This window comes from Salvia splendens, chromosome 21, assembly GCF_004379255.2.
Source record: "Salvia splendens isolate huo1 chromosome 21, SspV2, whole genome shotgun sequence".
Classification (NCBI taxonomy): Eukaryota; Viridiplantae; Streptophyta; class Magnoliopsida; order Lamiales; family Lamiaceae; genus Salvia; species Salvia splendens.
In genome coordinates, this window is record NC_056052.1 from 412,779 (window position 1) to 440,147 (window position 27,369).

The window sequence follows — 27,369 nt, forward strand, 5'->3', positions numbered from 1 at the left end:
CATCTTCGGAGATTTCCAAGTACGCCTTGAACAATCTTTCCATCTCCGCCGGTGAGTACGGTGTGCGGACACCGGCGCGAGATGGAGGATTCGGCATTTGGGAAGGGCCGCGAGGCCTAGGCTCCGGTGTCCACCCGTAGCGCCCATCGGAGGCACCTTGATCGTCGATTGGGTATGGCCGGTAGCCACTCGGAACGCCCGAATCTTGGGTGAGAGGAGGGGCCGAATATTCCGTTTCCGGACTATGAAACGGTTGCGAACCGAACCATTCGGGGTTCCAACCGTGAGAGCCGCTTGGGTTGTCGTCGTTACCGGACATAGTGGTGTTGTAGGGTGTGAGAGGAAGATGAAAATGGATATGAGAGATTGATGATGAGAATTGTGTAGTGAAAGTGTGAATTTTTTGGAGTGAAATTGGGGGTATTTATAGATGAAAGTGTGTATTTTTGGGGTAAAAAAAATAAAAAAAAATTAAAAAGTGGGGAAAAACGGTTATAAACGGATATAATTTTTTGGGGAAGTGAAATTTTTTTTTTTATTTTTTATCGATTTTTTTAATAAAAATCCGATTTTTAAAAAAAAAAAAATAAAAAATTGTTTGAAACCAACGGCTATGCCGTTGGCGAATCAGAGACCGCCACGTGTGCGTCCGCTGGTACGGACGTGCTCGATACATCGAGCAGCGCCGTGCCAGCGGCGCGGTTGCAGCGGTGGCGGTCCTTCACCTTGCCGCTGGCACGGACGGCGGTGGCGCCAACCGCCACCGCTGCGGATGCTCTTAACCATGAAGAGATAAAATATTGATCACTGATTCCACCGTCTTGATGTAGAGGGGTTCGTGGCCCTCTTTTTAGCCATGAAGCAACCAATATTAATTCATAATTCGATCATTAATTTTAAGATTCTCCAACGCCGAAAACATTTTTCTTAATTTTTGATTAAGTTTAATAAAATCAACAAGCCATCCATCATCTCCACATAAAGAGATTTCACACCTGAAAACTAGTCTCAAATACTACTCCTAGTATTTATTTTTTATGCACATAATCAAAATAGCTAAAATCAACCCTCTCAAGAAACACCAAAACACCAAGAAAATGGTGGACCTCAACTTCTACACACTTTCCCTCACTCTTCTTTCTCTACTCTTCGCATTGTTCTTCATCAGAAGGCTGATCTCAGGCGGCGGGGGGACCTCACCACCGTCGCTCCCCATCATCGGAAACCTCCACCAGCTAGGCCAGCTGCCTCACAGATCCCTCTCGAACCCGAAAACACGGCCCACTAATGCTTCTCCACTTCGGCCCAAAGCCCGTGCTCGTGGTCTCGTCGGCCGACGTGGGGAATCAGATACTCAAATCCCACGACCTCGCATTCTCAGACAAGCCCTTGACACGCGACCTCAAGAACGTCTTCTACGACGGGAACGACTTGTTCAACTCACCCTACGGCGACAGGTGGCGGAAGCTCAGGCGCATCGCGGTCCACGAGCTGCTGAGCCGCTCGAGGGTGAAGTCGTTCGGCTCCATTAGAGAGGAAGAAACATCTCTTTTGATGAGAAAGATTGAAGAGTTGAGTTGTGCTTCTCAGCCTGTGAATTTGACGAGGATGTTTGCGGCGTTCTCGAATGACGTGATCAGCCGTGCTGCTTTGGGGAAGAAATACAGTGAGACTGAAGATGGGGAGATGTTTCTAGAAGCTTTGGAGGAAGGTTCTAGATTGTTGGGGAGTCTTAGACTAGGAGATTATGTTCCGTGGCTTTCTTGGATCAGTTGTCTGAACGGTCGTGATGCTGCGATTGATAGAGTTGTGGAGAAACGGGATGCGTTTCTTGATAAAGTTATTCAAGAACACTTGCAAAGTTCAAATGCAAGTAAAGAAAACATTATGGGGATTTTGGTCGGAATTTACAAGGGTGATATTCATGGTGTCTCCATTGACTTTGTCTCTGTCAAAGGTGTGATTTTGGTAAGTCCATTTTATTTATTTCAAACTATGTTTTACCTCGTCTACTTGTATACAAAATTTTAAAATTCCGACTATAAGCGAACCAATGAAATTATCGGTTCATAGTCCAACCATGGGTCTAACTAATACTACCTTCGTCCCACGCTAAGAGTCACATTTTTGCCATTTTGATCCGTCGCATATTAAGAGTCACATCACATTTCACTTTTACCTTAAATGGTAAGTAGGATCCACATTCCACTAACTCACTTCACTTACATTTTATTATAAAACCCATATAAAAAAGTGGACCTCATATTCCACTAACTTTTTCAACACACTATTCTTTACATTTCTTAAAATTCGTGCTCACAATAAGAGTGACTCCTATTGTGGAATGAAAGGAGTAGTCATTTTCAAATACTTAGGAAACATAGTACAGATATATAGCTTTCATTATAGATAAATAATGTTAATACTCTCTCCATTCCACTTTAGCAAATCTGTTGATTTTTCTGCATTTGTTTTATGAAAATAATAATAAATAGTTAAACTACATAAATGACAAAGTAAATGAGAAAAATGATATTAATAAATAGTCTTATCTACATTATTCTCCCTTTTACTTTACCATTTCTCTATTTTAACTATTTATTACTCTTATTTTTATAAAATAAGTGTAAAAAAGTCAACTGGACTGGTAAAGTGAGATGGATGGAGTAATAAATTTTGAGGTATTAAAGTACAAATAAATGTGTAAAATGAAATGAACAGTGACTAAACGATAAAAATACTCACAAATCATGATGCCTATTGCGTAACATAACATTTGTTTGTGTATATATATTGAAATATAGTACAAATATTAAAATATAATTAATGATTAAATAACAAGATATACTAGTAGGGGTGTGATCAATTGATAACTTTCTTAAGTTGCTAATTCTGCTAACTCATCAAGGAGGTATTGCGGTGTGTTAAAAATGTGAACACATAATTTTGTTGACATTTCAATATATTGTGTTGACATTATGTGTTGATATTTTAATGGCACATCGTTGACATTTTTAAGACACAGCGTTGATGAGTTAGAAGAGTTAGCAACTTAAAAAGTTAGCAATATAACGCACCCCAAATATACTAAAGTATAATTCTTGAATCATAACAAGAATTATAATCCGTACACTTTACAAATATATTTAAATATTTAAATTAAAACAATATACTATTGTAAACATAATAAAAAATCTTCACTCTCAAATAGGATATATTTGCTGCTGAAACTGAAACAACAACGACAACTCTAATATGGCTTATGACAGAGTTGTTAAGGCACCCAACTGTAATGAAGAAACTGCAAGATGAAATACGAGGTACTATGAACGGGAAACATCACATAACAGAGGATGAATTGCTAAAAATGCCATATCTGAGAGCTGTTATCAAGGAAATATTTCGTTTGCACCCTCCACTCCCCGCTTTTGCTCGCCTCACAAGGGACCATATAAACCTAATGGGATACGAAGTTGCTCCAAAGACGATGGTCGTGATCAACCCGTGGGCTATCGGGCATGACCCTTCATGCTAGGACGAGCCAGAAAAGTTTGTGCCCGAGAGATTTTTGAACTTGTCTAGAGATTTTAAAGGACTTGATTTTCATTTGATCCCCTTTGGGTTCGGGCGAAGAGTTTGCCCGGGGCTTGGATTTGCGACCGCTGTAGTGGACCATGCTGTCGCAAATCTAATGCTTAGGTTTGACTGGGCGTTGCCCGACGGAGCGACATGGGAAGACTTGGATGTGGCCGAGCGACTAGGTCTCACTATTACGAAGGATACTCCACTAGTTGTTTTTGCATTTGTTAAATCTGACTGATGCAAATATATTTATCTATTTTATGCTTGAAGTAAGCTAATAATCTTCATATTATTTAGCTATAACTTTATAATATATTTCCATAACGATTAAGATTCTATTTATTTTCTTTAGTAATCACTCCGTTCACGAAAAATAGTACTCCATCCATCCCGCAGATTTATAATCATACATCACTTTGTAAACCAATATTGTACAATACAAAGTAAAATGCACATCACCAATTATTATTCACACATTAACACGTATATAGATCACCAACATTTTCACATAATCAAACACATACATATAGACATATTTTGAATTATCTTTAACTCATTAGCATTTTACTTATCCATTACCTGATCATATCAATATACTTGTACTAACAGTCAAATCAATCACCCACGACGTCAAATTTCCAAACCATGTCAACAAAAGTGTATAGTAATACGATTCTTCGCATACGCCATAAACATTGTCTGCAAGTTCTTAGGTTTTCAATATTTATATCATAAATCATCATAATCATGTAACAGAATCCATTTAATGTATAAAATATTAGCTTATCAACTTATAACAGGAGTTTCATATAAATTCATATATTATCACACACGTATTGTCACATATATCATCACTTATATTTGATCAATTTAGCCGTTAAATCACAATAACAAAATCTTAAACTCTTAACACAAGTATATGAACTGAATAGAATCACATAACAAAATCCAATTACTTAGTCCAGATATCAACACATCATATCAAAGTTACCATATATATATTCCAGATATTCACGCATTATTACACGTTTTGATCACATATGCTAGTTCGCACAATATCATGCATAGAAACACATATACCAATCATTGATATTCTCACATATCAAAACACATACTGCATTTTTATCCACATGCCAACACACCTACACATCACATACATCATTGCATGCCATAACAAGCATAGCCCCTTTCATGTGCTTAGTGACAAACTAGGGTACGCGGACCAGATCAGATACAGACGCGGTCATGGTCCTCGAGAGGACGCCGCACAGACCACCCATTAGGGTGCAGACAGATAATCCCGGGAACATACCACCCATAGGGTGCATATCAGACAGGGGCCCATCAGATAACAGACGATCCTCGCTTCGGTTATCCAAAAGACGAGAGATCACAGATAATGCAGCGCTGCTGTCCTATGGCATGCCAATTGTACCCACAGAACACACTCAAGCACGGGGCGTAAGCACAGTCAAGTACAATTTTCAAAATAACACATCAACACAGACAATCATATATCATCACAGATAGATAAGACATCGTCACAAGTAATCATATTTGTATACCTCTCATCAACATATATCACTTATCACATTCACCTTAACGCCCATCTCTACATCTATCTAACCATCTTTACAATCACCATCATACTCTTCCCTTTCCATATTTCATCATCAACCCATTCAACAACTCATTATCCCCTCATAGTTAACTTCATAAGTTTCTTATTCCATAATTAATCATAATTCATCGAGTTCACAAGTTAAATATTCGCATATAAAAACATAAAACACATAAGAACATTTAATTATCACGTAAAAGCACGCAAGAGAATTAGGCCTTTTAAGTGCTGAGCATGCTACCTGGATGGTGTTTACTTCCAAACCTTTCTTTTCGACGACTCTTTTTCTTCCAGCCCCTTACTCTTTGACATGGCTAATAATTGGGCATAACTACCTTGATAGCATTGTAATATACATTAATCCATAGAGAGTATAATTTTACATATAAGTCAAACTCTCTCATTTATTCTGAATTAATATTCTATATGTAAAATGTAAAGTATTTCTATAATTCTTCATTTATCTTCAATATAACCACTGCACTGGACTGATTTATCATTAATGTTCGACCTTCATTCAGAAGAATTTAGAGACTATCCTTGACATTTAAAAATACCCAAAGAAGTCTAGTTTATAATCCAACAAGATTTATTCAAAACTTTAAGAGATATCACCATTTTCACACATACTACCAAAATCAGACAATTTCTGGCAGCATTTTCAAATTAATTGTTATAAATACTAACACAGAAAAACTGGCTGTGTTACAAAAAGTATGACAGTCATAGATGTATTTTTATAAAAAATTATTGATGTATTAAACGAACTCCAAAATTCTCCAAAATATTCAGGGCATTACTAGACTCATCAAAGGGGTTTTAAAAGTTGTTAAACCATAATTTTCACTGTTCTACACATACCGAATAATTCGGAACAGATCATTGAAAAACAAGGGATTAAATCCGATTCAAACATTTATATCAAATTCTATTTCCATTTATGTTTAATCATCTCACTAACCATATATTTTATCTAGCTAGATATTTAATCATAAAAACCATAAAATCAAATGAGTATTTTCAATCCTCATGAAATCTTTATGCTAGAGTTCAATAGGTTCTAAATAATTTATCAAAACATGCTTAAACCTACACAACAACCACTTATTCATGAACTATTCAAGAATTAAAATCATTCCCCCTACAACCTCCCAATTATTCCAAACCTGTCAGCCCTCCATCCTCTACCTCTTCATTTATTTAAATGCTATAAATATAAGGTAGACAGGGAGAGATACCTCGAGAAAGTCTCGATTACGCGATTACACGTTCGATTCGTCGATAAACTTAAGAAAAATGTGAGAGAAATAGCTATGGTGATTTGAGAGAGGTTGCTGCCGATTTTTGTAGAGAAGAAAAATGAGGAAGAAAGATGACATCTCATATTTTTAAGTTAGTCTCCCAACATTAGCATTTTTCATGGCTAAAATTGAGACACTTGGCAACATTCAAATAAACCATTTGTAAAGCCTTATTTCTAGACTTCTCTCTAATAATTAAGATAAAAATTCGCAGCCATTTCATTCCTAGTTGATGAGTAAAAATCGACACTTTCCAAATAAAGAGAAAGAATTGATTTAATTAGTGTAAAAAAACCGAAATGCCCTTCTATCGAATTTTCTACACGAACATCGTAAAAATCCTAATTTCTTTCTTAATCTTATTCGAATTATACTCATAATACTTAATTATAAGGCTACAATACCCCTCATTAATTATTTTAATTAATTTGGCCATTTTCGTCGTCGAAACAATCACCGAAAACCTGATATACAAGTTTTACACTTCTTAATATATATAACCTTATATTATTTTCTAACACTTAATTTTCATTTAATCACTTTCTAATCATACACTTTAATATTTCAATTTATTTCCTTCTCAATTTTGAATTAACGTTTCCATAGCATCAAGAATCCTACATGACATCTACCAAGCAATATCACATACCAACATACTTAGCACATATACAGACAAACCACATTTTCACATATTCAACCACTATTTTCAATATCGAATTATTCGACAAGAGTCCTAATTCTCCGGTTTCCTAATCGGAAAATCAATTTCCGACTAAGGTCATTTCTTTGGGGTGTTACAACCACACAACTGTAAATTAATTAGTCATAATTACTTTCTAAATCTCTCATTTTCCTCCCTTTCGTCTTCTTCTCCCTCACTCCTTACCCTTCCTTCTTTCTTCTTTCGGTAAAAAAATGTAGACACAGGCAACAATGGGAATACGGGCACATGCACCGGCACTGGCCAAGCCCCCGCTAGAGTGGCGGCTTGGCCCATGCTTAGGTCCGTCCCTGTCCACGATTTATAGAACCATTTACTTTATTCCACTGTTTGTATGCAGATCCCACATCCAATCAACTTTTTACACTCACAATTCAATATAAAACGAATACTTTAAATGGGTCTCACATTCCACTCACTTTCTCCCTTTACTTTTCTTCACAAAGTCAAACAATTTCTTAAAACTCGTGCCGAGTCAAAATGGCTTTTTAAATGGTGGACGGAGGGAGTATGTTTTATCAAAATATTGTAAACATAATAAAACATCTTCACTCTCAAACTGGATATATTTACTACTGGAACTGAAACAATAACGAAAACTCTAATATGGCTTATGACAGAGTTGTTAAGGCACCCAAACGTAATGAAGAAACTGCAAGATGAAATACGAGGTACTATGAATGGTAAACATCAAATAACATAGAATGAATTGCTAAAAATGCCATATTTGAGAGCCGTCATCAAGGAACGTTTCGTTTGCACCCTCCACGCCCTGTTTTGGACATCTTGTTTGGAACTCAGTGCATCTAATTCACAAGTCATAGGCATGCAAGGATTATTACCGACTTATCCAACAAGTAAGGAAGATAAAATGAGGAAGAAACAAAAACATCAACATTATTTTTTGCCCTATTGGAATTACAATCTCACAAAAGTCGCATCAAATTGAAAACTTATTCCACACATAGTAATAGTATAGACGATTCAAGTCACACTAGGGTTTACACGAGCATAATTACGAATCAGGTCATTTTTCTCAAACCCTGCAACATATTTTTGATCAAAAAAGAGCAAACGCTTCAATTCCTCCGTCTCTACTATCCATCAACGTCCCGCCATTGCAGAGAACCACAGTCTGTGATTCCGAGTGTTGCATAAAATAACCTGACAGCCACACAGGTTTCCCCCACCCAAAATTAGCTTGTTGAGGCATCTCATTCCTCAACTCCTCCAAATATTCATTCAAATCATCATCCCCCAAACGTCTCACAAACTCACCATCGATATTTGCTATCCCTCTTTTCACCTCCTACACCAAATCTGCCTACCCCTTTTCTTGAGGGCTGCTGCAAACAATCGTTGGCCCCCACACCATATTACCAAAAGTATCCTCCGGAAACTGGGGCTCAGCCCGTTTCCGGAGGTTGACTACTTGAGTCATCAAGAAGGGTTTCCCGTCCTTCCCGGAGGTCTCTTCCACCACAGCCGCCATGGAGCATTTCCACACCAAGGCCGTCACCACGATCACACGCGATGCGGCCGAGCTACTCAGTTGGGCCTTAAGAAAGGACAGAGCAGAGGCATCGAATACGTATCTTCTCGTCACAAACTTCCTACGGCTCGAGTATTTAAGAAAATTGTGGAAAGGGATTAAGTTGCTTGGGAGTGAGGGATACTGTGGAAAGGAAGTTTGTGCAGTACAAAGTAAGGGTGGAAGTTGAGAGATAAACCCTAATCCCCATGTATTGGCAGCCCAAAATCGGAGAAATGTGGAGACTAAAGACATGTCTGCAATATAATGAGCAAAGGTAATAGACATGGCAATGCCTCCGCAGTCGAAACAGTTCAGCTGAATCAGCATTACGTTGTCACCGAGGAATGGCAGTTTTTCTATGTTGTACTCACGAGGGAAGAACTTGTTGATGAATTCAAAATTAGGGTTTTGAAGAAAATCTTTCATTTGGGATTTCACCTTGGCGACGTAGAATGGAAGGCCTTGGTCGCTACAATCGACGGAGAGTGTCACGACCGCACTTTAGGGTTAATAAATGCGGGCGATCGTGATTTAAAGGACTTAATGAACAGACATAGAAGGCTAGGGTTTCAACAAGGGTTTGACCAAGAATTTTGTAAAAATCATGGATTAAATATGCTCAGTCAATGGATTTTGACCAAATAATAAATGTGACGAGACATTTAATTTTGTGAAATTAAATGATATAGCGTCGATCTACATTTTACGTAGATAAATGTAGTATATTCACTTTCTCAAATCCGATTTCCGGTGAGTGAGAAATAGTGAATTAAAGTTGGGCATAATTAGCTTTTAATTAAAGCTTGGAGTTTGAGCTTAGGGAATAATTAACTAGTGTTAATTATCCGACATTGGAGAAGTAACACATCTTTTAATGTGTTTAAATTAAGTGACTTTATGCTACTTAATAATTATAGTGGACCAAGATGGGTGAAAGAACCCACACGCGCGCACACGCTCGTGCCGCCACCGCCGCCCGCCCGCCCGAGCCCGAGCCCGTGCCCGTGGCACAGTCAAAGCTGACACGTGAAGCACACGCTCCACACGCGAATGGCACACTCCTGCCACACGCTTGTAACCGCCGACGGTTACGAATCTGCCATGATGAGCCTTCATGGCTTGGTTGACCCTGAATGGTGGCTTGGCCTATAAATAGGCTAGCCATTCCACTGCATTAGATAGAATATACACATTACACAAGCATAAACTCTCTCTCTCTCTCCCTGTATTGTCTTTCTGTCGAAGCTCTGCCCTCTCCTCCATCCAGTTCGCCGGAGCTCTGTTGATTGTGGTGTTGCATCACCAGAGACGTAGCCGTTTTACCTTTGGGGATGACACGCCAAACCGAGAGCACTACCGGGGCATATCTAGTCTTGCGGGAAGAGGCCTCCTCGACTCGGCTAAACTTATTCACGGTTACTGTTTCAATTTCAGTTGTAAATTTTAGTTCAGTTTCTCCTTTTGTATTCCTTCTTTGGGTTTGTATTACGCCCGACTTTTATCTCTTGTAATCCCAGAAACCAACAATCGCAAGACGAGTTATAACTTGCTTTTGAAGGAATTTGGACACTAAACTGAACCTAAAAACTTTCGAAACATTTAACACCTTCACTGGAGATGTCGACTGAATCCAACACCGCTGCTACCACCACCACTGCCGCCATTTCCTCCACCATGGCGACCACTGAACCGGTCAACACTTCATGGATCCCCTCGATGATGCCAACCCCCGGCTTCCCAGCCGCCTCTTCAACTGTCCCATGGGTTTGGGACAACCCTTTCGGGGCGTCCACTGGTTCCACCTTTGGTGGTTCGGTTGGTTCCACTTTTAGTGGTTCCTTCGGATCCTTTAATGGATCGAGTGCTGGGGCCTTCGGGTCTCACACGAATGTTGGGGCCTTCGGGTCTCATGCGGGTGCTAGTCCCTTCGGGACTGGTACGACCATGGCGGGCTCTATGCCCAACATGAATGGTGGGGGCTCTATGCCTAACCATGTTGTTGGCTCATTCGGGGGCAACGGAATTGGTTCCTTCCATGGACCAAGTGCGGTGCCTTTGGTACCAAGAATGATGCCACCTGCCGAGAAACCACCAAAGTTTGGATGATCTGACTTCAAGCGGTGGTACCAAAAGATGTTGTTCTATTTCACAACATTGGGCGTCGCCAACTTCCTCACGGAAAAAGATCCGCCCGCGCCAAGTGATCAAGAGACTAGGCTCGAAGTCATGGCGGATTATGAAGCTTGGAGAAAAGGGGATTATCTATGTAAAAATTTTATTTTAAGTGCATTAGATGATAGCCTGTACAATGTATACTCCAATGTAACCACATCTAAACAAATGTGGGAAAGCCTAGAAAAGAAGTATAGCATAGATAATGTTGCAGGTACTGAACAAGTTGTAGCATCCAAGTTTATGGACTACAAGATGGTCGATTCTCGACCCATCATGGAGCAAGTTCAAGAGCTCCAAATGATCACCCACGCATTAGTGGCTGAAGGGGTGACCTTGCCCGATAAATTCCTAAGGTGCACGATCATTGACAAGCTTCCTCCCAGCTGGAAGGACTTCAAGAGCTATCTCAAGCACAAGCGAAATCAGATGACCCTTGAAGACTTGATCGTGAAGTTGCGCATTGAGGCTGATGTGCGCAAAAGCGACCAAAAGGCTAAGGGCTTCACCCCAAATGAAGCCAAAGCCAATCTGTTGGAGCGGGGCGGTCCCTCCAACAAACGCCCTCGCCCAAACCGTCCAAATGACAAAGGGAAGGGAAAGCAACCTTCAAAGAAGTTTGAAGGCGACTGCTACAAATGTGGCAAACCAGGCCACTTTGCAAAGGACTGCCGCAGCAAGAAAAAGAAGCCGGCTGCCCACGTCGTTGAGAAGGAGTTCAAGGACTGGGACGAGAATGACCTCATTGTTGTGATCACTGAAGAGGTTAACCTTGTTAATAACAAGGGTGGCTGGTACATCGACACCGGCGCTACTGCTCATGTCTGCTCAGATAGGAGCAAGTTTGCCTCCTACACTGCTGTTGAAGGAATGAAGATCAACATGGGGAATCAAGCATCCTCCGAAGTCCTTGGCATCGGAAATGTGATCCTCATGATGACGTCTGGCGTCACAATAACGCTGAAGGATGTGCTGCATGTTCCGGACATCCGCAAGAGCCTAGTGTCAGGATTAATACTAGTTAATAAGGGGTTTAAACTTGTATTTGAGTCTGATAGGTTTGTATTGTATAAGTTTGGAAAATCCCTCGGGAAATGTTATGTAACCGACGGGCTTTTCAAACTTAGTGTGGCAACTCGCAGTATTGCGAAGCCTTTGGCTAATAATAAAGCATCTACTTCATCTTACTTGACTGAGTGTTCAAATTTGTGGCATTGTAGATTGAGACATGTGAATTCAAAAGCCATTAAAAGATTAGTGAATTTAGATTTACTAAAGGCTAATGAATTGGATATCCAAGATAAATGTGAAATTTGTCTTGAAGCAAAAATGACTAAGTTGCCGTTTCACTCGGTGGAACGAAGCACAAAACCCCTTGAATTAATTCACACGGATGTATGTGATTTAAAGAAGGTGCAAACTAGAGGTGGTAAAAAGTACTTTATCACTTTCATAGATGATTGCACAAGGTATTGCTACATTTATCTTTTAAGAAGTAAAGATGAAGCAATAGAAGCGTTCAAAAATTATAAGAACGAAGTTGAGAATCAACTTGGTTGTAAAATCAAAACGATTCGAAGCGATAGAGGAGGCGAATATGTAGCCCCGTTTGCGGAGTTATGCAACACAAGTGGTATAATTCATCAAACGACTGCACCATATTCACCACAATCTAATGGTGTTGCAGAACGCAAAAATCGAACTCTAAAAGAGATGATGAATGCACTACTTCTGACTTCAGGATTACCACATAACATGTGGGGGGAAGCTGTATTGACAGCCAACTATATCTTGAATAAGATCCCTCTCGAAGGAAAAGATGTTACTCCTTATGAGTTGTGGAAAAGAAGGAAGCCATCCTACAAATACCTCAAAGTGTGGGGGTGTTTGGCTAAGGCGATGGTTCCTCCGCCCAAAGAAGTTACAATCGGACCTAAAACGGTTGATTGCATCTTCATTCGATATGCACTTAACAGTAGTGCATATCGATTTGTTGTTCACAAGTCTGAAATATCGACTATCACAGTAGGAACAACAATTGAGTCGAGGAATGCTGTATTTCTCGAAAATACATTTCCTTGCAAAGACAAGGAAAAAGTCTCAACCAATTCTGAGACAAGAATTGAAGAAGCCACTAGTTCTAAACCAGTGGAAGAAGAAGCCACTAGTTCTAAATTAGCGGATAAGGAACCTGAATGGCGCAAGCGTGCAAGGCCCGATCCAAAGGATACACTACTAAGACGTGGTAATAGAGTCAGAACACCAAAAACATTTGGTCCTTACTACATTGCTTTTATGTTAGATGAAGAACCAACATCTATAAAAGTAGCCTTCGATGGCCCAGACGGGTTGCATTGGAGAGAAGCTGTTCAAAGCGAAATTGATTCAATTTTGTTAAACCACACTTGGGTGTTGGTAGATCTACCTGAAGGTGCGAAACCTCTAGGTTGCAAATGGGTGCTTAAAAGGAAATTTAAGGCCGATGGAACAGTGGATAAGTATAAAGCCCGATTAATAGTAAAGGGTTTTAAACGAAAGGAAGGACATGACTTCTTCGATACCTATTCACATGTAACAAGGATTACATCTATCCGAGTGCTTCTCGCTATTGCTGCATTACACAATCTTGAGATTCATAAAATAGATGTAAAGACCGCGTTTCTAAATGGTGAACTAGAAGATGAAATCTATATGGAACAACCCGAAGGGTTTGTAGTACCTGGACAAGAGAAAAAGGTATGCAAGCTCGTAAAGTCTCTATATGGATTGAAACAAGCGCCATTGCAATGGCACTTGAAATTTGATAATGTGATGTTATCAAATGGGTTCAAGATCAACGAGTGCGACAAATGTGTCTACATCAAGAGCACTAATAACGGTCATGTTATAGTGTGTCTATACGTTGATGATATGTTAATCTTGGGTAGCAACACTCAAGTAATTAACGATACAAAGGCCATGTTAAAGAGAAACTTTGACATGAAGACATGGGTCTAGCCGATGTAATTCTTGGAATGAAGATTCTAAGAACGTCTGATGGAATCATCGGTTAGGGCTTAGTATACTGAAAAGCATGTTTCGAGCAAATTCGCACGAATTGGAATCTTGCTTGTATACGGAAAAACTCTACAATCCACTTTTAACCCGATTCAGTATTATTCGAGCAGGTTGCACGAATAGAATCAGTATATTATTACATTGTGTTTACTTTTGCATTTATAAGATGTTTTATAAACATTTAAATGCATAAGAAGTAAACAAAGCCTAAGTCTTTTGCTTAGTAGACTGGTTGTGGGCGTCGTCCACTTTAAGGTAACTACAGTCGGTTCTATGCAATGCTTTGCAAAAGGAAAAGAAGAATTTCACAACCTAGATAGGCTTTGGCTACCTATCGTGAAAGGTTGCAATGTCACTCCGATTATTTCTAAGCCTCATTGAAATAAGATGACGTTGGTGTGGTATAGCACTGAATGGATCTAACAGCAAGACTTGTCTTTATGCTATCTACTGAAAGACGGGGTCTTGATAAATATTTATTTCTTAATCAATGTACGTTAGCATTGAGCATACGATATTGAGTATCTACTACTTTGACTTACCAAAGGTGTTGGTTTTTCGTCACCCAACGATCCAGGTATATTGGGTAGTGGTGATCATTATCTAGCGGTGCTTGGATTGCTATTATGTTGAATCGCGCACGAGGTGAGTCTCGTTTGATAATGTCCTCAAGAGGAGCTTGAACAAGGTTTTATTATTCGGAAACTGGCCAGTTGGAGTTTTAGTACTCTATGAATAATAAATAAGTGTTTCTTGCTAAGTCTACTCTTGGAGTTAATAAGATGTTAATTAATTAAGTCCATAGCAGACTTTAATTAATTAATGGGCATTATATCTTAAGCGCGGGAAATGAATAATAAACAAAATGGAAACCCGGAATACTTATAATTTCGGATTTGGATGGGGAGTTCAATATTACGTCTGTAGTGGCTGCTCGTAATATTCAAATATAAGCTTGTATTAAATTGTGGGTTCAATTTAATTAGTAAAAAAGCTAATTCGGGGAGCCCATATCCAAAACCTTCCATAGATCCCTGACTGGGCCCAATATGAACTATTATAAATAGGAGAATAAAAGAGACAGAAATTTAATTATTAGTGTTAGAATTTTCGTCCCTCTCTCTAATTAGAAGATGAACGATTTTTCTACTTCTTTTCTCCTCCGTGAGTTCTTCAGCCCCTCCTCCGTGAGAAAGTTCTGTCTTCTTTATTCGAGTCCTAGTGTTTCGATAAGATCAGCCCACCCTGATGTCGAAATACAGTTCGGGACACCAGTCAGAAGATCTGTGGTCTAGTATTGAAGATCATCTGGAGAAGGCGCGAGCAATCGACGATTCTTTGGAGAATCAACGAGGTAAATTGGCTAACTCCGTAGCAAGCATGTTTTAGGAATTTTTTTGTGCTAAAGCATGTTTGAAATTCAAGTTATGAGCATGATACATGTGATAATTACGCGAATAGATTTTGTCTGAATAATCTGCTAAATAAATCCGTATTATGTGATCCGTTAGAACGCACGCTTCCGCTACCAACCCCTTCATCATCTTAACACAATCGCATTATATTGAGAAGATATTGAATAAATTCAAAGCCTATGATGGCGCGCCGGTTAAGACTCCAATTGAACTCGACGTTCACTTGAGCAAAAACAAATGCGAGCTCGTTGCACAAGAAGAGTATGCACGGGTCATCGGGTGCATTATGTACTTGACTAATTGCACTCGACCTGACATTGCTTGTGCCATGAAAGAGTTGAGTCGTTACACGAGCAATCCAAGCAAAGAGCATTGGAGAGCTCTTGTGAGGGTTTTGAGATATTTAAAACATACTCAAAATCTTGGGCTACACTTCTCGAGATACCCCCGGTACTTGAAGGGTACTGTGATGCAAATTGGATATCCGACAATAGAGACTCACTTTCAACAAGTGGATACGTCTTTACTATTGGGGGGTGGTGCTGTATCGTGGAAATCCACAAAACAGACATGTATAGCCCGATCAACCATGGAATCTGAGTTCATCGCCTTAGACAAGGCAGGTGAGGAAGCCGAGTGGCTTAAGAACTTCCTTGAAGACATTCCATGTTGGTCTAAGCCAGTGCCACCAGTGTTGATCCACTGCGATAGCCAAGCAGCTATTGGAAGGGCAAACAATGGCTTCTATAATGGTAAGTCTCGACATATACGTCGACGACATAACATCGTGAGACATTTGATCACAACAGGAGTGATTACAATTGACTACGTGAAGTCAATAGATAATCTAGCGGATCCGCTAACCAAAGGGTTAAACCGTGATCAAATGAATAAGTTGCTAGAGGGAATAGGTTTGAAATCCACAAACTAAAGAAATATCATAGTGGTAACCCAACCATGATGACTGGAGATCCCAAGAACTTGGTTCAAAGGGACAACTAAGCTATGGGAGTTCATGAGAAACACTCAACTATATCTATTCCCTAGAGAGCAATAGAGTGTTGGAGAACTTGCCTAGTGGTAAAGGCTAAGTCTATGACTTTTAATGGTTCTTAAGGATCTCAAAGAGATGGAGTTCTCAAAGAGACCAAGTATGGAAAGGTACTTGACTAAGAATCACCTATGTAAGTGCGAAGTGTGGTCACTTCATAAAAATGCACTTATGAATCCAAAGTGATGTCCAAGACCGCAATGGACACAAAAAGTGAGAACGGATGAGGTTGAGGTGTTTAAGCGTTAACACCATTGTCTCGGTGCATGTTGTGGGGGATTAGTTCAAAGCATCGCGCTACTAAGCCGCCTGTGTATCCGATGGTGTCGACTATGGAGGGTTCAAAGCCAACAACTACCTATCCTTATGCTTATATACCTCTCAAGGGTTGAGCTTGTGCCTGCATGCATATGCATTCGGCTATTTCCACTCATATGCATATATGCACGGTCAATGGATTTTGACCAAATAATAAATGTGACGAGACATTTAATTTTGTGAAATTAAATGATATAGCGTCGATCTACATTTTACGTAGATAAATGTAGTATATTCACTTTCTCAAATCCGATTTCCGGTGAGTGAGAAATAGTGGATTAAAGTTTGGCATAATTAACTTTTAATTAAAGTTTGGAGTTTGAGCTTAGGGAATAATTAACTAGTGTTAATTATCCGACATTGGAGAAGTAACACATCTTTTAATGTGTTTAAATTTAGTGACTTTATGCTACTTAATAATTATAGTGGACCAAGATGGGTGAAAGAGCCCACACACGCACACGCGCGCGCGTCGCCGCCGCCGCCCGCCCGCCTGAGCCCGTGCTCGTGCTCGCGGGCCCGGGTCCGGGCCCGATCCCGATCCCGATCCCGATCTCGATCTCGGATCTTGGCAATTGGTCTTTGGGCTCGGGTCTGGACCCGTAATAATCTTTTTTAGACCACTGCATAGTCAAAGCTGACACGTGAGAAAAGCACACACTCCACACGCGAATGGCACACTCCTGCCACACGCTTGTAACCGCCGACGGTTACGAATCTGCCATGATGAGCCTTCGTGGCTTGGTTGACCCTGCATGGTAGCTTGGCCTATAAATAGGCTAGCCATTCCACTGCATTAGATAGAATATACACATTACACAAGCATAAGCTCTCTCCCTCTCTCTGCATTGTCTTTCTGTCGAAGCTCTGCCCTCTCCTCCATCCAGTTCGTCGGAGCTCTGTTGATTGTGGTGCTGCATCACCAGAGACGTAGCCGTTTTACCTTTGGGGACGACACGCCAAACCGAGAGCACTACCGGGGCGTATCTCGTCTTGCGGGAAGAGGCCTCCTCGACTCGGCTAAACTTAGTTCACGGTTACTGTTTCAATTTCAGTTGTAAATTTTAGTTCAGTTTCTCCTTTTGTATTCCTTCTTTGGGTTTGTATTACACCCGCCTTTTATCTCTTGTAATCCCAGAAACCAACAAATTTAAGCTTAATAAGTAAAACGACCAAGAGCTTTTATATTTAATAAATAAAAAGACTAAAGGTTTAGCATTATTCAAAAAGGTAACGAGTTTTCAAACATCCCAAATAAAACAATTTTATAGTTAAACAAAAAAAATATGTAAAGAAAACATCACAGCGGAAGCATCCAAGAGGAGAGTGATGTCATGTGTGAAGACACAACAACACTCGGAGTTTTAAAACAACCATAGTTCTCATTTTTATCCTGCTCAACACCACCAACCTCTCGTCGCCGCTCAACCTGCACATAGGGAAAACATATGCAGGGCTGAGTACTATAAAAATAATACTCAGTGTCTCATGCCGAAAACATTTTAAATAAAAGTATATGTTATCATGCCATACGTAAGTAACCATCGGGGTTTTACTTTAGAAAGGCCTGAGGCACCCAAAATATTTTCCATTGTTCAAAATAGCGACTGCACAGTCATTTTCCCATAGACGTCAACCATATCTGCCAATACCTGACAAGGAATGCGGCCGCAAACCAGGTCACTAGACCGGCCAGCCCGTACGCTAGCACACGGTCTACCATAGGTGTATACTAATCCAAGTAGGGTTTGCGGCCCTACGAGGACCCAAATTCGATATAATAGTGGCAAAAAGCCACATCAGATAGGCACGTAAAAACAAATTAAGGCATGATAATCATAGTTATTTCCATCGATAAAACATTAGGACATAGTCCTTATTTAAAAGAGAGCCCACCTCGACCGTTTAGAATCTCAAGTACTGCTTTTCCTTTGTTATCACACTTCGCGCACGCGTTATCACCTTTAGATGATGTGTATTACCAATTAGTTACAAACATTGACTTAATATTATGCATGCCTCCGACGGTTCCCTTTTCCCCATCAACATATGGAAATCACATCATAGCATACATCTTTGAATAACACATCACTTCATCATAGAGTGGTTCTTTAACCCATATATAAATCATGTGTATCACTTATAACATAACAATATAGTCATCTTGTAAAGATAAAAATCTGGCAGAACTGCGCAACCATTTTGTGAAAATCATTAAAAATTCACCCGACTTCCATTGGGGCTAAAACTTTACCACAATGCAGTAGACTCATCAATAACTTCCCGTTTAAATTTCATATCAAAATACCCCTTTTTGGTTGGTCAATTCGAAAACGTAACCTACTGGTCGAGAAAACATTTTCTGGCAGAATTGCCCAGTCAACTTCAATAATTCACCAAAAATTCATATTTTGTCCAAATGGGTTGAAATTCACACAACACAGAAGACATCATGAAGTTTACTAAGAAAAAAGAATCGAACAAAAAGGAGTTCATTTGGTCGGTCAAAAACGTGTCGGAACCTACTGTTCGAACTCACAGTTTTGCATGTTTCAACATTCGAATTAGGGTTTTATCCCCATTCATTCAAACATACCCTTTTCATGGTTTTAACACACAAACATGCTTAAAAGAGTCCTCACTCTCATGCTTTCATATAATCATACATCGTTCACCAATGATTCATTAAATCTTCATACAATTTCATTCAGAATGCATACACATATACAAATACAAATTCCCACCGATTAAACCCTTAGATTTGAATCCCCTACACTCACTATATGCATGAGGGAGTCAAAGAAAGTTTAGATGGAGAGGAATGAAGAATAGAGATTTGATTGTACCTTTCTTGAACGAAACAATCTGTAGAAACAAATATAACTCTTGATTATTCAACAAACTCTTGGCAAATCGAAAGGATCTTGAGTAGAGTAGAAGAACAAGTGTGGGAGGAGTGGAGAAGAGAGAATGGCGTGTGAGAGAGAGTGTATAGGCGTGTGGTTTGTGGTGGCTAGGGTTAGGGATTTAGTTAGTCTCTATTTATAGAGTTGAATATCCCACAATTAATTGAAGATTTGGGAGAATGATCAAATAAAGATTTGAGAGATTTGGGGGGGGGGAGGGTGATTGGCGTGAAATTGAGGGAGAATTAAGGAGGATTTTCGAAAATCATGGGCTATTTAATTAGCCTATGATTAAATTTGTATTTCACGGAGCAGAATAAGATAATACGGAGTAGAATAAAAATCCTCCCAAATAATATGGTAGTAGGCGTGTGATTTACTTCTCCCACAAGGAAAATAATTTCCAAATCTTTAATAAATTAAGGTAAGGAAAGATTTGCTAGGATATATGGAAAGAAATAATTAAGGGATCAAAATGAATAATGAATAAATTCTCTTCTCCCAAAAATTGGGAGATTTCGAAATCTCCCTTAGAAGAATAATAGGGGTCGATTTTTATCATGAAGAAATAAGATAATTAGGCTTTGGATTTAATTTGGATAATTATTCCAAAACAAATAATTAAATCCAAGAAAAAGAATTCCTCTCCAATAATTAATAGTGGTCGAAATTTTCTCTATAAAAGGGCAAGGTAATTATTTATGATCCTAGTTAAATCTCACTCCCCTTAAAATATACTTTACCGCAATATATATTTCATTCCACATCAATTAATTTAAGCCACGTCATAAAATCAACGAAATTGACTTGGTCAATCAAAATTAGGTTACCAAAGCAACCACATAACAATTCGTCATTTAATTCGTGACAATAAAAGAAAATAAATGCAATCGTCTTAGGGTTCGAAAAGTGGGGCGTCACAGAGAGGACATGTCTCATAACTCCGGCAAAGGGATAGAAGGTTAGCAGAGTTCGAGAAAGTGATTCCTTAAGATGTGTTGTTGTTGCTTTTATCGCTGCAAAAGTATAAAACTAAGGGCACGCAGACACAAGGAATAATCTGATCTAGCTGGGAAATGTTGTAAATTTGAAGGTGACGGGGTGTTGGTGTAGATGGCTTTATTTTCTCGATGCTAATTTCCATTTTGAGTTCTGGTTTTTTCTACTTTGTTGTTATTGATCAGCTTGATTTTTAATGCCCCTTTTATAGAGTAATGTATAATAGGGCAATTGATTAAGTATTCATCGGTAGTATGTATGTAAGAATAGGGCAATTAATTAATTATTCATATTTTCATGAGGATAAGTTACGGCTATGTATTTACTTGATTTGGTTGATAATACTTCCTTCGTCCTACTAGAGTATCCATTTTTAGTTAACTACTAGTTTTAATATACAATTGGTAAAATAAGATTGATAAAAAAAGTAATTAAAATATTGTTAGTTGAGAATGAATCTCACCCCATTAAAGAGAAAAGATTTTTTAAAATTAGAAAATACATACTCTTGTGTAACAGATTAAAATGGAAACAGTGCATGCTCTTGTGTGTGAGAGATAGTAGTTTTTATCATGTATTTATTAGGTTCATTATCAACCATGGTGGTGTTCGGTTTCAAAGATAAAATAATACTAAGATACAATCTAGGATTGAGTTGTGAGATTATTTTAGTCATAAGGGGTTAGCTATGACTAATTATCCTATGATTATCCATCTAGGATTGAGTTGTGGGGTTGAATCTCGTGAACCAAACACACTACAAATTTAATCTCGGATACAATCTTGTAAACCGAACACATTAGAGTATTAATTAGATCTTGTGCTAGCGCCGATAAAAAATAATAGTGAGGCATGAATTTCAATAAAAGTAGCGTAAAAAAACTTCACATATAGCTGCCGATTACGCACTTACCATTTCCACCTTGACGGCTTATGCAGTTAGTAAAAACACTAATTAATAAATGTCAATTAAGCAATTAGAGGGAAACACTAATTAATAAATGTTAATAACGTTATTAACAACTAATTAAACATCCTCCTCCTCCACAAGCTTTAGTCAAGCTTGACGGCAATAGGGCCTCTACGTAGAGGAGCTAGACGTGGTTAATGTTATGGACTCGGGCAAGTTAACAAATGTGAGGTTTATATATAACCTTATGACCATGTTTGGTTGGCGGGAAAGTAATGTTGGCAAGGAAAAGGATTCCTGAGAAAATGAATCCCGGGAATATGATTCCTAATAACTTTACTTTCCCGTGTTTGAAAAATATCAAGATTTTAAAGTTTATATTTGATTTAAACACTAAACTAAAAATATACTTATCATTTTTTATTTATAAAAAATAATAATACATATTATTTAATAAATTATTAATTACAAATGATAATAATTATATTATTATATTTATTATTACGATGGATAGTTTAAATATGGATTATACATCATAATATATAATAATATAATAATAAATAAGATTATTATTATTATATTTACTAAATTTTTAATTTTAAATTTTACTACAATTTTATTAATTACTAATTTTATTATTATATAATTATAATCATTTTTAATTATTTAATAAATTATTATTATTAAGATAATAAAAATTAAATATAAATATTAATAATATAGTTATAATTATGATAATTTGAATTATAGTTATTTATTATCCTGAAATTAGGTATGGTTTATACTTTTAAATTATTTTTAAAACATTGTAATAAATAATAATAATAATAATAATAATAATAATAATAATAATAATAATAATAATAATAATAATAATAATAATAATAATAATAAAATTATACTATATTGCATTAAATATGTAAGAATCTTAAATCTGGGAAAAAGAATACCTAATAAAAGTTAGGATTTAGAATCCAAGAAAATTGTACTAATTTTCCTTGTTTCAGGATTTTGATTACTTTCCCAATTTGATTAAAAACCGAAACAAACACAAGAATTTAAAATTTAAGGAATCAGATTACTTTCCCAAACAGAATCCTGGCAACCAAACCAAACAGAATCTATATCAGTTGATTTTATCTAAACGCTATCTACTATCACAAGTTCTTTAATGTATCATAAAACAATTAGATATAGATTTATTTGGGATCACAATCACAATTTTTCTACTCCCTTCGTCTCATGCTACTCGCACTTTTCTTTTTGGGTTAGTTAATTAAAAATTGAATAATTAGTATAATTAAATTAATATTTTAAATATAATAAGAGAACACTTAATTAATTCTAATATCTTAATTAAATGCAAGTAGCATGGAAAGGAGATAGTATTAATTTATTCTAAATTAAATATATGCATCAAAAGCTCCATGCATAGAACTTAGTATCCTTGAGGCCTTGACCATGATGTTGCAGAATCATGAGCATTGGTGACTCGCGTGTCGCACGTGTTGTGCATGGGCACTTTAATTATAATTTGGAAATGGCTAAACAAATTAATCATGAAATTTGATTAAATTTGATATATTCCACAACTTTTAAAAAACGGTCAATTAATCCTTCGCGAGTAAAATTTGATTAAATTCTGATTTATCCCGCAATTTTAAAATTTAATCCTCCACGAGCTTTAGTCAACCTTGATGGCTTAACGCGCGCTTGTGGCCAATAAGGCCTGGCCGAAGTGGTAGAGGTGGTTAATGCTATGGACTAATGCAAATGTATCACTAGATTGATTAAGTAACATAGAAAAAAATAAAATCCAATATTTATATGTGATTCGGAAACACTAAATAAATAAAATAAAATAAAATACAAAAAGTTAAAACTAAAGCTAGAAAAATAATAAAAAGATTTTTTATCCTTTAAATGATACTCCCCTCGTTCCAAGGAAGATGACCCCTTTCTTAGGTGGCACAAGATTTTATGTATTTTTATTTTGTGTGTTAATACAGAGAGTAAAGTAAGAGAGAGAGAATAAAGTAGAGATAAATGTGTTTCCATTTTAGTAATAGGTCATCTTGGTTGTGACAAATCAAAAAGGAAAGTGAGTCATCTTCAGTGGGACGGAGGGAGTATTTGATAACCAAATTCTTATCATACAATTTGGCGTAGTGATAACTTATTTTCCTCAACCCGTTTTTCAAGCCCAATGCAAATTTCAAGTATTCCGATACAATTCACGTTTTCAACATTTTCAGCTTCGTCGGTCTTGTATGATTAACCGTTAGTACTCTCTCTTCTCCAAATTATTTGAGTCGTATTCCATTTTAGAATATCTCAAATTACTTGAGTTATTTTCCTTTATGGCAGGAAATAGATCATCAAATTTCACTTACATTTTTTCTTCCTACTTTTATCCTTCTTCTATCCTATTTTATTTTATCTCCATGTTAAATAGTTTTTTTAAATCACGTGTCGAAAGAAATGCCTCAAGTAAAGGGGAAGGAATACGGAGTTTATAGATGAGCTATTCGCTAATACAATAATTTTTGTATTTAAATCTTATGTTTGGGCTATAATTATAATTTATATGTGCCCAGTTAATATATTGCATATGAAATTAGTCAAAACTAAAAAGTACACACATGCATCGCACAATAGTAAATTCAATGGTAAAAAAAATAGTATATTCAACTGTAAAATTGGGAAATTGACGAAGACATGCTCAATAGTCAATATCTTTAAGGATTTGGGTTAAAAAAATTTAGTCCAATAAAATTACAATACGATTAACCAGTGTGAGCACACTGACCATGTCGATATTTGTGGCAAATCATGATGTTCTTTAATTTTTTTTAGTTTTTTTTATCTGTAAATACGTTTATTCTTCACATTTTCCATTTTTATACGACCGGTAGAATTTCCGGGCCTACTTTAACATGAAAACACCGGAGCCAATAAGCAATCACTTCCATATTTAAGCTGGCTTCATATCTAGGTTGGTAGATCATTACCATCGAAATTCGGGCCAAAAAATACTCAAAATTCGTAATTTTCCTAACTATTTAATTTTGTTATTTATTCTGAAACAATTTAGGTTACAAGAAATGACTAATAGCTAGGAAAAATAGCTGAATAGTGTCATGTTAGTAGCACTTAATTGTAGTATCCCTAGTATATTGATCAAGACATCAAGTAACTAGTGCTTAACCATTACAAATTGGAGTCCCTTGAATGAAACAATAGTCCATCATCAAACTAACAATTAGAGAAAATGGCAGCTCTACTACTTCTTTTCTCTTTCATCTTCCTTGTTCAGTTGTCCTTTTCTTGCTCAAGAAAAGCTCCACCCATTCCTCCGCCTCAACAAAGAGGCTGCCACCGTCTCCACTAAAGCTTCCGATAATCAGAAATATACACCTAGCCGGAACCCTATCCCACCGCTCCTTCCACTCTTTATCTAATTAAAGCTCTAATCCTGGTAACTATACCTCGCTCTTTTTATTAGCTATCGGTAATTAAATCACTGAAGCTCTCACTTTATGAGAACCACTCTCATTTAGTGATTTTTACTCTTATTTGGTTTAACTGATTTATATATTTATTTGATTTTTATACCTAAAAAAATTATTGAAGAAGTTAAAATTCAATTTGTATATATAATTTCTGTATAATTTCAAATAAATGAATAAAATAACAAATAAAACTTTTATATTTTTTATATAGTTTATGAAATAAGAAATGTTAATAAATTTGTTTATGTATCAAAACCAAACACATGTAAAAAACAAAGTAGATAACTCAAATATTTGTTGCGGGAACATGACATGTTTGTTGCGGGAACTGACACGACGTTCACAACTTTAGAGTGACGATGCCTGAACTTATACGAAACCCCAGAACCATGAAGCGACTTCAAAAGGAAGTGAGAGAACTAGCTAGAAACCAGAATGGGATTGATATTGATGAGAATGACTAGGACAAATTGCCATATTTGAAAGCAGTATCCAAAGAGACCCTAAGGCTACATCCACCTTTGCCATTAGCCCTCCCTCGTGAATCAACTCAAGACACTAATTTACTGGGCTATGACATCCCACGTGGCACGCTTGTATTGGTCAATTGTTGGGCCATCGCAAGGGACCCTTCGTTGTGGGAGCATCCAGATGAATTTCATTCTGAAAGATTCCTTGACACGAGTATAGACTATAAAAGTTTGCATTTCGAGATGATTCCCTTTGGAGTTGGTTGAAGAGGTTGCCCGAGAATCACGTTTGGGATGTCTTTATATGAGCATGCACTATCAAGATTGGTAAATGAATTCGACTTTGGATTGTCTAATGAGGTAAAAAGGAGGAAATGGACATGACTGGAGCATGTGGAATTCGACTTATTAAGTGGCACGTGGAGTTCTTGGAGTTCATTTGTGATCCTTATCCACACGTCAAGGTCGATATTATTATGTTAGTTCTTGGAGTTCATTAAGTTATGTATTAATCTCTTAGCCGTCATAATTTGGGTTAAGTGTGTTGTTAAGGCCATTGTGGGCCTAATATGGGCTGAGATTAGCAGGCCCATTTAGAGAACACGGGTCAAGATGGATTACCAGCTAACGACGCGGGCCGAGATGGTCAGAGATTATCATTTTTCTATTATGACGGCATTCAATTGATAATAACTTATTATCTGTTTGTCAGGTTCATTATAATTTATAAATCACGTAGAGTATTAATTAGATTTTACGGCAGCACCAATAGAAAATAATTGTGATACAATAAAAGAACCTATATGTAGGCTAATAAATGCGTTAAAAAACTAATTAATTGAGTAAAGAGACCGAGTTCAAGTAAAGCTACAGTACTAACTAATTACATTCGTAAGGTATATTTGTGAGATACGGAAAATAATAATCTATATATGAGTAAAAAGTTAGTGATACAAATATATGGACAGGTGGTATGTTCAGTTAATCAGAATTACATAAAGAGTAGTTGCCGTGCACTTACCATATTCACGTTATGTCGTTGCCGGATTTACGCAATTAAATTAATACTCAAAGCCAATTACGCAATTAGAGTAAAACGCTATTTAAAAAAATGGTAACAACGCAATTCACCATAAATCCTCCACAAGCTTTAGTCAACCTTAACGGCTTAACATTCGCTTGTGGCCAATAAAGTCTAGCGAAGAGGTAGGTGGTGTCACTAGATTGGCTAAGTAATAGACAAAAAAAAATAAAGAATTCTTAATTTTTTTAATTCAATTTTTTTAATTAATAATAAATTTATTTTGCTCTTTCTTCTCTTTCATTTTCTCCTATTTTATTTAGTATATTGAATATAACTCTTTTAAATCACATAATAAGGAAAAGAAATGTTTCAAATAAGAAGAGAGAGGAAAATAGTAAAAAGTTTATAGACCATATAACCTATCCACTAAGCTAGTTTTTGTATTGAAATCTCATGTTTGGCCTATAATTATTAAATAAAATTCTTCAACACAATAAAAGTATTTCATAAGTATATTATGTGTAAAATTAGTGTCATTGTTAATATGTGATCCCGCGTAATACGGGCCTGCATGGGATCGGCAGGATATACCTTATGTACTATTTACTTTCCTTATATAAACTCTAAATCCCAAGTCAGTAATATTGTCATGGGTTGATCATCATTCATGAATGCAAAAAAGTATCGGGAATATTGTTTGATACCATGGAATTGGAATTGTGTGTTTAAATTTGAAATCGGAGTCTTTAATTTCAAATTTACCTTTTTTGTTATCA

The 27,369-nt window shown here is 37.2% G+C and overlaps 1 pseudogene; it reads left to right on the forward strand.

Moving 5' to 3' along the window:
• The first annotated feature begins 919 nt into the window (after positions 1 to 919).
• On the forward strand, positions 920 to 3,820 carry LOC121783957 (annotated as a pseudogene).
• Positions 3,821 to 27,369: the final 23,549 nt, after the last annotated feature.